Here is an 11,882-nt window from a genome sequence, read left to right on the forward strand (position 1 = left end):
AATCAATGATGAATGATGAGTAATGATGATTGTATGAGTTGCTGAGGATGATGGTGCAAGTGCTGTGTATGTTATAAGCCGGATGGCTGTGATAAGCATTGAATTATGGTTGAGTATGTATATGTATATGAGTAATGATTAAATGATTATGACTGATTGAGGAAGCTTGAACATGTGGCGAGTATGCCGGAGATGCATATATGATTAATGAATGAATGTAGTAAATGAATAATGATGGATAGGGCACCGATACCCTCTAATGGTGACAGGGCACAGATATCCTCTAATGGTGACAGGGCATGGATTCCCTCTAATAGTAATAAGGCGCAACAGAAAGACTGTGCCGGGATAGTAGGCTGTGGCGTTGTCCACTTGCTCCGGGTATGAGATGGGGAAGGAGAACTATGATAAATGAGTTTAATTGTGGAGTTTTGAATGAATGAATGTCTGTGATACCTAGGTAGTTGCAAGGGTCGTGGTTCGTCCTGCTTGCTCCGGGTCATTGTTTGAGAATTGGTAATAATGAAGAGTGATTATGAATGAATGTGTATTTGTGATACTTGGGCAGTAGCAAGGGTTGTGATTCGTTCCGCTTGCTCCAGGTTAATGTTTGAGATTTGATAACAATGATGATTGATTTTAAACTGAATGAATGTATGTTTTGAGATCCTGAGCAGTAGAAATGGTTGTGGTTCGTCCCACTTTGTGACGCCTGGGTAGTAGCGGCAGTAGTGGTGATTCCACTCGCTCCAGGTTGAGCTTTTAAACACCCGTCTGGGTAGTAGCCATAGTAGTGGTTGTTCCACTGGCTCTGGGTTAAGTGGGTAGTAGAAAAGGGGTTGTAGCTCAAGTCCACTTGCTCCGCATAGGTGTTTCTGTCCATGGTTAGCTACCAGGACGTGTCGGGTTGGCTATATAACCGACAGATGATATCATCAGCCATAGGACAGGCATACATCATTTGCATATGTTTGAATTATTTGGGTTTGCCTATTTGTTTTGGATTGCTATATCATATATGCTATGTTACCTGATTATGTGCTACTTGTTCTACTTGTACCTTATTGTGTATTACTTGCCTATATTGCTTGTGTTTGTACAACTGAGAGGTCCCTCATGTTGGTGTCGGTTGACGCTGAGGGTTGTTCTTGATGATATGAGTTGATGATGTGATTGAATAATGATGATGATTATTGAATGAGATTATTGAGCTCCCTGGGTAGACGCAGTGAAGTTGTTTCACTTGCTCCAGGTAGGGTATGAGATAATTTGAGCTCCCTGAGTAGACGCAGTGAAGTGATTTTACTTGCTCCATGTGAGGATATGAGGTAATGACACAGAATTGCTGAGACAGAATAGTTGGAAATAGTTTTGTTTATAATTCTGATTGTGAATTGTCGGAGAGCTAGAAAGTTGGGAAGCATGAGGAATACGAATTAGATTTAGCATTCCCTTATGACAGTTGCCTATTTATGGATTAGCGAGAACATAGGATGAATATTGGGTGAAAGGAAGTTTAGGATGCTTAGTGAGTTTTTATTACAATGCATTGTATTTATTTGGCACTTTTACCGTACTGGGAACTCATGGGTCGGGGGTTCTCATTCCGTATATATCTCTTATTTTTTCAGATGCAGGTTCAGGTGCTCAGTAGTGAGCTGTGATTCATCTGAAAGACGGCGGAGATCTTTATATCCTCTAATTTATATTTTGCTTAAAATCTCTCCACCTTTATTTTGAAAAGCTTATGTATTGAACTCTTTTGAAAACTTGCCTATAGAGGCCCTTATGTATCATTTGGGAGAGACTAGGAGTTATTAATGTCAACTACTTATATCCTATACCCTAGCCGGCCTAAACTTCGCGGATCGCGTCTAGTGGCTATCTACTTATGTCTACTTATGCTATATATACATATATATACCTTCTGTCATTTTCTTATTCTCCTTTATGACTTTATTCTTATAACGCTTTCGACTTCACGCTTTATCTTCTAGTTGTCGATACGTGAGTGATACGACTTCGCAATTTTATTTTTATTTTTTTCAAGCTTCTCGTTTAATAATCCTTTCAATTTTATTTGTAATTATGTATTAAAAAAAAACAAACCCTCCTTGAGAGTCGTACCCCCTTATTATCATTAACTTTTGACTTGAGAATAAGGATTTGAATATTAGGGTGTTACACAGTTCGTATTCGTAAAGGCTCAATATAAAATAAATATAGTATGAAATTGAAGGTTTAGAGGTAAATAATACCTGAGCTTTTAGTGCGATCATGAGGTACTAAAAGTTAGGGTGTTACATTAATTATTTAAGATTAATTTTACGGTAGGACTACATTGAAGCTAAATAAATTTTTTTAAAATTCAAATATAATACTTTAGACTTTAGCAACCAAAACAGGATTAGATCCAAACGTAAGAGTCAATTTAATACTTTACCTAACAATTTATTAATCATGATCAGGTATAGACAACTAAGACAACACTCTTATTTGATAGGAAACGTTTCAGGTGACGAACTGTACGGGCTTGGCATACTGGTGAGGTATGTACGAGCAAGTTCCAATTTTCTTTTTGTTTTTTAGGTGGGGGGTGAATGACTCCTCTACCCTTAATTTTGAATAGGAAAAGTCTATTATGCACAGCTCTAAAATGAGAAAGACAAATTTTTAACTGGAGTCTTTTGATTTGTGGACAGGATAGCAAGAAGAAAGAGTAAAAGGAGGTAGGTCATTATCAAATGCGTAAACGCTTATGTAATACTTCTTAATATCCTTAATCGAACAATATAATTATGATTGAAACACTCTGCATGTTGCAATCGCATTACATAGAAATTTTGGCTATTTCTCGTATTTAGCTGAATTATGTTACATGGTATTCTAGCTTGTAATATTTTATTTAATATTATTTGGTATTATTAATATTATTATCAAAACTACAAAAGTTGTCTAAAATGAAATTAAAATAAAACAATAGGTTCTATATTATTTAATCATAAAAATTAATATCAGAGTAAATAAAAAATAATAGACTTGATTTTCTAGAGACGTATAGCTTTTTTATCGTTCAAAAATGTGGCTAAGTAACTCAAGAAAAATGTAACGTGAATATAAATCAATTTTGATCCTTTGGATTTTCCTCTATTCCAGTCTCACCATGCATATTATTTTTGATTTTAGAAATCATATGATTGAGTATATTACATCCATTTTATATTTATTGTTACTACAAATAACCTCAATATAATCATAAAAATTTTAAACTAACTTAAATCTATTTCAATTTTATCTTTATTATGAGTTTTAGGGATTATTATTATTTTTATTTGTATCTTCACTTTAATCTTTTATCATAAATTTTCTTTATTATTACTTTTTTCGTGTTAGAAAATTTCGGTTCACTTTTAGATACTATTAGTACTTATTTATGTTGTAACTTATTTGCTATTGCTATATGTTGTATTCCAATTTTAGATTCCATGAATAATCATCATTCTTAGTTTTGTTACTTTCACTTCAGAGTACTTTATTATGATTCTCAATATAATTGAACATGCATCTTTTAGAGAAACCTTATTCAATTGGATTGAGAAAGTGTATAAAGATATCTTCAAATTTCATGATGAACCCAAGACATTTTATCTTGAATTTTTTTGTCTTGATCATGTGTTATATCTGACCAAAAATAGACAAACCAAGAGGCTCAAATCCGGATCCACAACCCATTTCAGATGAACCTCCAAGCCATTGACCCAAGTCACAACACACCCACCAGTCACATTAGTTGGGGGCAAATTTGACCTTCGATGAATATAGCAAATGATGACTTAAGCATTAGGTTAAAGTTCAACAATGCACCCTTCAATCTATATGTCCACATTATAAAGTTTTTAACATAATTTTCACCATTAGAATATTTTATTTTAAATTTCAATGGTAATACACAATGGTGTACTGAAATGCTATGAAAGTACATTGCTTCACCTGAAATGCTTCCTATTTGATATATTGAACTCTTCTAAAAGTCATGTCAAAACAGTTTCTTCAAATACCACCAACTGACCAGCAAACTAAAAGAACAAAATTAAAACTAAATTGCCAAATTACAACTAGCAAGGCAGCAAATTAGCAACCAACTCATCAAAATTATAAAATTATAACCAGATAAATTAAAGCTAAATTAAAACTAGGAAACAAAATCATAACACATAACACAAAAAGCATAACATATTTACAAGGAAGAGAATAATTGTAGGGAAAAAAAGTAATAAAGAAGAGAAATTTTATGAAAAGTGTAATATGATAAAATATCTAAGGGATTTGGTTAATATCCACTTTTAAAATGGAAAATGGAAAAGTTTACTAAAAATTTATTTTTTTATATTTTAATTAGTAATAAATTAGTTAGTTTATTGAAAAAAAATACATAATTTATAATCTAATTTTTTACTAAAAAGTGCTCTTAAGACTTTGTTTAAAATTATTATTAGATTTTTTTAATTTTTTTCTTAATAAATATATTACAAGTAATTGAATATTTAAATTTTTTGTTTTGTATAATTTTATTTTACTACCAAACACGTCTAATCAAACTTAAATCAAGGTGGTAAAGTCCACGCATAATAAAAATTATAAATTCAATAGTAATTAATCCATTACTTTATTCCTTTACAATTTTCTTCAATTTAGAAGATTTTTTTTCACCGTAATTAATTCGTTAGCATACTTATTAAGAGTTTAATTTTTATGTATTGATAGTATAAACTATTTTATACCATCGTTCAATTATATATCTGTTCTTTTAGATGATCATTCATGTGTTGATTTACTATAAAAAAACATTGAATACTGTCGGATTTAATGTTGGATATTAGTGACGAATTTACCGTCGAAAGCACCGGTGGATTAGGCGATAAATTCATCTGAAAAAAATGTTACTGTCGAATTTGATTTTCACTGGTAAATGTGCTGGTAATATTTAGAGGAAAGAATGAGAAATTTGGCGCGTTGTGTACCGGCGGATTTATCTGTCAGTAAATCTCACTTAAAGGAACGCTGCTTTTTGTGACGCATGATGAGGTTACCGTTGGAATGATCCGTTGAAAAAGCCGACAGTAAAATTGGCCCTAAATTTGGAATCGCACGTCCTCTCTCTCTCTCTCTCTCTCTCTCTCTCTCTCTCTCTCTCTCTCTCTCTCTCTCTCTCTCTCTCTCTCTCTCTCTCTCTCTCTCTCTCTCTCTCTCTCTCCACTGGCCACCACCACCAATCTCCAAAGACCACGCGTGGACTGATCGCTGCCACCACCAACTTACACCGCATGGAACGTCGTGGTGCCACCGCCGATTTTGTCGCTATCGTCACTGCTTGTCGGAGCTGCCTCCTTCCTCTGTTTGGGTAGGTTAGATTCCTCCCTCTTCATATTGTATCCTATTTTACATTTATAATTTTTAAACTGAAATCTTAAATGCATAAATGTATCCATCCAAGTTGGTTACTACTGCTGCCACCACCACGCTGGAGAAGTTTTTTTGCACCATCACTGTCTCTAGATAATTCACTCACTAAGAATTTTAGAGTACTTAAATCTTAAATCTTAATTTGTTATGAGTTAGAAAATATGTAATTAGAATGATGATTACTGAATTATAAGTTGTTAATTTTTCTTATTAATAACATGAATGGAAAAAAGAATAACATTGTTTGTTATATTCTATTATAAGGTAATATAATATTTTTCTAATTAGTTTTTAGTTTAAAACATAAGATCAATTACAAATTTTTTAAGTTTAATTTTGATAAAAGTAAATAAACATTTAGGGTTATTAATTTTTATATTTCACTTCCTTTATTAATTTTTCAGATTAGATTTTTAAGTTTTGATTATTAGTTTTTAGATTTTACTAACTTTATTTCTATTTTAGGATTTTTTTAAAGTTGTATAACTTTAATCATAAGTTGTTCATGCAATACTCAGGTTGGTTTTATATCTGTAAACGTGCTATGCTCTTTATGTTTTACGTTGAACTTACTTTTTCTATGATAGAGTTTTAGGACGAAAGTGGAAGAAGTTTGCGTAGTGGAGCCTTCTCAAAATCTTTGTTTGTCGAAAAATTGTGGAGTAATAAGGGGTTACGCACTAGAACGGCTATGATTTTATATTTTATTGAATGTTATTTCTTCTAATATATTATCCCTGCAATTGTTTCCTCTGTAAAAAGTGATAAACTTATTTGGTGGATTTTTTTGAATTAATGAAAAGTTCTACCGAATTTTCGTTTAAATTGTTTAAAACATGTTTGGTTTGTAAAAAAATAAAAGTTAAATTTGATGAAAAATTCTAATTATAGAAGAAATTCTACCAAATTTTTTAAAAATTTTAATAAATTGTATTGTTGGTTGAATTTAAGAGTTTTGTGACAAAACAATTCCAAGTCATCATCTATGAATGTATGATGGGGATAACGGTGGGCGGGAGAGGGGGTTAAAATTTGAGTTCTTTGCGGGGTTAACGATTTTGTTGCGTATGTATTCAATATGGAACCGTTTAGGTCTCAAGGTGTATCTAGGTGTTTGTGCTATAAGTGTCGGCTGACTAAATGGTTAGGACTTTCGGATATAACACTTCAGCTCTACCGTAATTGGTTCAAGGATGGGTATTGAATGTGAACAGAACACAGAGAAGTAGATGAGCAGAAAATCAATAGGTCAAAATTCTCCAAGGGTAAAGATCAACCAATTTAATTAAAAATAAATCTACCGTTAAAATTATTCGACGGTAAAGATCAACCAGTTTAATTAAAAATAAAAATGTACAATGAGATTTACCGTCAAATTTTTTCGACTCTAGCGTAGAGCAAAATACATAGCGCACGACGCCAATAAGTTTAGCAACGTTTGATTTTCATGTCTTGAAATCATAATCCAACGGTAATTACCAGTGCAAAAATAAATCCAACAATAATTAGTTACCGGTAAAATTTATACCGTCAGATTTATTCTGTCGTTAAATCTGATGGGAAAGTATGTTACCATCAAATTTATTTCGTAAATTTGCCAATAAATCCAATAATATTCAATATTTTTTTTGGTAGTGATTATTAAAAGTAGTTATTTTGTTGATATAGTAATGATACATAATTAGATATACATATAAAACTTCTTTATATTATTCGTGCTGTATTAAAATTAAATTTTACTTATTAATTTCTTAATTAATTATTTTTTTATTAGAAATGGTAATTATGTGGTTTGACTTTGATAATAGAATAATTATAAAATTAATTAGGTACCATAACAAGAATGTACCCTCCTCTTATTTTGTTAAAATGTAATTAATTTTAGTATACTATAGTAAATAAAAGATGCCATCAAAGGCATATATATATGGATAGACATGTATAAGTTGTTTCATGTACATAACAAGGCAAACCTGAAGAGTGAAGGCTGCTCAAGCTAATAAGAATTAAGATGAAAGCCTTTACTTATGTTCTCATCGTTCTCTTTATTTTTTCCATTGGCATCGGTATGTTTTATTAGTTATCTAATAAATAAGGTTTAATTTTCTTATCCTGTTGCACGAAAATGAGACTATTTGCCTTATAATTTATTTTATTGTTAAAAAGAAGAATGGTTTTTTATATTGTTAAAAATAATTGAAAACTGATTTATGTTTATTTACTTATAAAATTGGAAATTCATTTCTTTAAAAATCTAATTATTTTTTGCATATACATGAAAAATATCGTTTTTAAACCCAAAAAAAGTGCCAGAAAATGTCATAAGGAACACATTTTAAGGTTGTGCACTTGTGCTTATTTATGATCATTAAAAAGGTAATTTTACAATTTGATTTATTTTCACGTTTAAAATAACTTAAAAAATTATTTAGTTAGAATATATTCTTTTTATTTTTATATAAAAAACTGAAAAACTTTTTTTTTGAAGAATTTCTGATTAATTTATAAAAATTTATGTAAAAAAAGGGTAAAAATTGATTTATTTTTCTATAAGAAACTGGCTGTATAAAACATGCATGATACGGGACATGATATAATATGAGACACAAGGATATACAAATTTTAAATTTTTATAAGACATGGGACATGACATGTATATAAAAAATATATAAAATACTTTTTAATAAATTATAATAATATTTTAATATTTTATTAATATTAAAATATAAATGAATTTTTTAACTAGTTTAACGTTTTCCTTAATTATATAACGTATTTAAAATTTTTTTTATTTTAATAAATAATAATATATACTATTTCTAAACTTATTTTAAGAAGGTATATTAAGAATAATAAGGATGAACACGTTGACACGTGATAATATTTAAATATGTTTAAACATGTCTAAAAAGTAATTTTATGTTTTTTTTTTTATCAAGTTTCGGTTTGGTACAAAAGTTATTCATGTAAGATGAATATTAAATAAGTGTTGTGTCTGAAATGTGTCCGATCGATACACGAATAATTAGACACAACAACTAAGTAAAATATTCTTGTTTCATACAGGAGTACTAATAATTGTTGTATCTGTTTGATGTGTATGTATGTGTAGGAAATGAAAGACTATCGAAAGTAACAGCAGAGGTTAGCTACTGCAAAACAACATTCCCTCATGTAGTTTGTAAATTAAGTCCGCCGTGCAATGCTTTTTGCAAAGACACATATGGAAGAATAGCAAGTGGAGATTGCATTGCCAACAAATGTATTTGTGAATACCCACCTCCTTGTGACAATTTTTAGTCCTATCTCTAAAACATTAGTTTTCCTTTTCCATAAATGTGTTTCAAACTTCCAATAGGGGACAACGAATAATAAAAAGCTTAAATATTATATCAGACTGATGTTTCCAATTTTATTTACCATCTTTCTCGTTTCTAGTTACTTTTTACTTTATTATAAGGTTAAAAAATCAGGGAAATCATCTCCCAAAATAAAAAATGGCATTATCATCTCTCAAACAAAATGTTATGAGTAGTTAGTAGTTACTAATTTTTTTTCGTTAAGATTTTGTTATTATTTGGTAGAAGAAATATTGTATGCATAATTTTTGTGTATTTTTTTATTAGTATTAAAATTGATTAATAAGAAATAAGAGAAGATAAAACAAAATTTATCTTTCATATATAATAGAAAGAGAGTTTAATTTTTATGTATAATATAAAATATTTTATATGCATGATCATCCAATTATATACATTTTTTTTGGATGACTATTTACGTAATTAATATAAAAATTAGTTATTTTTACTGATTTACTGTTACATAATTAAATTATATATGTATAAAATTATTTTATATTGACTGTTCATCAAAATTAAATTCATAAAAAAATATATTTAATATCACACGATCAACCTCATAAGGGTAAATCTATTTATAGATAACGTGACAAATTAAAATATTTTGAAAGTATTTTAGTTGTTAAGAAATTTAGAGTCTTTTGTCAGTAATTTGACAATTCAATAGTAATTTATAGTTTAGACTAATATTTAATATTTATTATTTAAAATAAAAAAAGATAATAATTTATGTTAGATATTATTAATAGTAGAAAGAGAAATAAAGTAAAACGTATCGTCTTTATGTCTTATTTAATGTTTTTTTATTTTTATTTTTATTACAAATTAAATATTATTTTCTTATTTCAAAAAGTTATTAATTAATTTTTATTAATGATACTCTTTATTATTAAATAATTAAAAAGAGAAAGTTTGAAGTTTAAATTAAAGAGTTAATATAGAGAAAAAATAATATTTTCAATAAAACCTAATGATTGTCTTAATAATTGTACACAACTTAAAAAAGACACCTAATATGATATGAAAGGAGTATATTACAAACTTGCCTAACATTATATAACTAAATAAATAAAAGTACGGATAGATTAAATAAAACAAATAACGGAATTCTAATTTCTATCTTTAAAGATAAACTTTGAAATAAAAAAATATAAATTATTGTACAAAATAGTTAGAAGCTAGAAAAAAAAACACTATAAAAGACGACACCGACTCTAGAACATGTACTCATTAACTTTAAATAAAATACTTTATATAGTAGTTATTTGAGTATCATTAAATTTAATAAAAAAAAATTTAACATATTTAATAATTTTTTTAATAATAAAATAAAAATATTAACAAAATAAAAAATTAAAAAGTTATCATTTATATCTTTTTAAAAAAAAAATTTTAAAAATATATTTTTTATATAATAAATAAATAAATAAATAATATTTTTATATTATTGTATCTAAACATAATTGACAAATAAAAAAATATTTTTTATAAAATATCCAAATATAAAATTAAATAATTTTTTTAAATTAAAAAATAACTCAAAAAAATATTTTTAAAAAATTTACCCAAACAAGTCTATAATATCTTTAAAGATATAAAAGAGAATCAAGATATGGTATAGAATCTTTTAATTGATGACAAATTTTACCATCACATTAATAGTTAATAGAAATCATCATTAATTTATAATATTTTTTATAACAATTATTCTCCACATATAAGTTATTTTTTGATGCAAGTCTATAAAAGTCATTTATATTCATGCACGCGCACACGTTCTTTTTCGTGCCGTTACTGCACGTTCTTTTTTTTCTTCGTTATTTTGCTCTTTCGTTATCGTCGTCACCAACACCACCTCCTCCTTCTCCTCCTCTTCCTCCTTCTTTTTTATTGGAATTTCTTCTCCTCCTTCCTTTTTCTCTTTCTCCTCCATCACCAGTTATCTCGTTGTTGAAGATAACGAATAATTCAAGTTCAAATTGTCAATTGAACCAAAATAAAATTGATTATTGTTCTGAATCCAATCAAGTGGTTGAGGTGTGGTTCGATTCTATTTAATTTTTTCGTTAGTAGTTTATGATTTTGTAGGTGAATAATGTTTCATCATTGATGGTTTAAATTGAATGTATGTAAAACTTCTGCATTAAAAAAATATTTTTCTCTATTTGCAGCAAATTTGGGTGTAACATGTATTTGAGTTTATTGTTTAAGAATTTTCGGTGTATGTGTACTGATAAGTTCTGCATAATTCAAAACTCTTATTCTCCCTCCTCCTCATCTTCTGTTGCTTCTTCTTCTTTTTCATCATCATCATCTTCTTTTTTTCTTATTCATATTTTTTTCTTGTTTTATCTTCTCAAATTTTTTCTTGTTTTACTCTTTTAACAAGAATAAAAACAAAAAAATTAAATAAAGAAGAATAAAAAACACATAATGCTACAAAATTACTTCGAAGAGGATGAACTTACATTCATTCAACTAAAAGAAAGAAAGAAATAAGAAGAAGAAGAGAAAAATATAGCATTAGAAGAAATATTTTTCTGTATTTGCAGCAAATTTGGGTGTAACACGAAGATATTTGGTTATAACACAAAGATATTCGAGTGTATTATTTATATTAAGAATTTTCGGTGTATGTGTGCTGATAAGTTCTGCATAATTCAAAACTCTTCCTCTTCCTCCTCCTCATCTTCTGCTGCTGCTTCTTCTTCTTTTTTCATCATCATCACCATTTTTTCTTTTTTTTATTCATCTTTTTCTTTTTTTTTATGCAACACCCTAATATTTAAATCCTTATACTCGAGTCATAAGTCAATGATAATAAGGAGGTACGACTCTCAAGGGGGTTTTTAATATGTAGTTATAAGTAAAATTGAAAGGAGTATTAATCGAGAAGCTTGAAAAGAGTAAAAATAAAATCGCGAAGATGTATCACTCATGCATCGACAACTAAAAGATAAAGCGTGAAGTCGAAAGCGATATACAGATAAAGGCATTAAGGAGAATAACAGAAGGACAATATATAGATATATAACATAAGTAAATAACCACTAGCCGCGA

The 11,882-nt window shown here is 28.5% G+C and overlaps 1 long non-coding RNA gene across 1 annotated transcript; it reads left to right on the plus strand.

The window, feature by feature from the left end:
- Nucleotides 1-7,406: 7,406 nt before the first annotated feature.
- On the plus strand, nt 7,407-8,878 carry LOC107638041 (uncharacterized). The gene is made up of 2 exons (XR_001619704.3): nt 7,407-7,529; nt 8,576-8,878. It is a non-coding gene; the product is annotated as an uncharacterized LOC107638041 (long non-coding RNA).
- The last annotated feature ends 3,004 nt before the right edge of the window (nt 8,879-11,882 follow it).

This window comes from Arachis ipaensis, chromosome B4 (genome assembly GCF_059453495.1).
Source record: "Arachis ipaensis isolate K30076 ecotype BB chromosome B4, ASM5945349v1, whole genome shotgun sequence".
NCBI classification, from domain to species: Eukaryota; Viridiplantae; Streptophyta; class Magnoliopsida; order Fabales; family Fabaceae; genus Arachis; species Arachis ipaensis.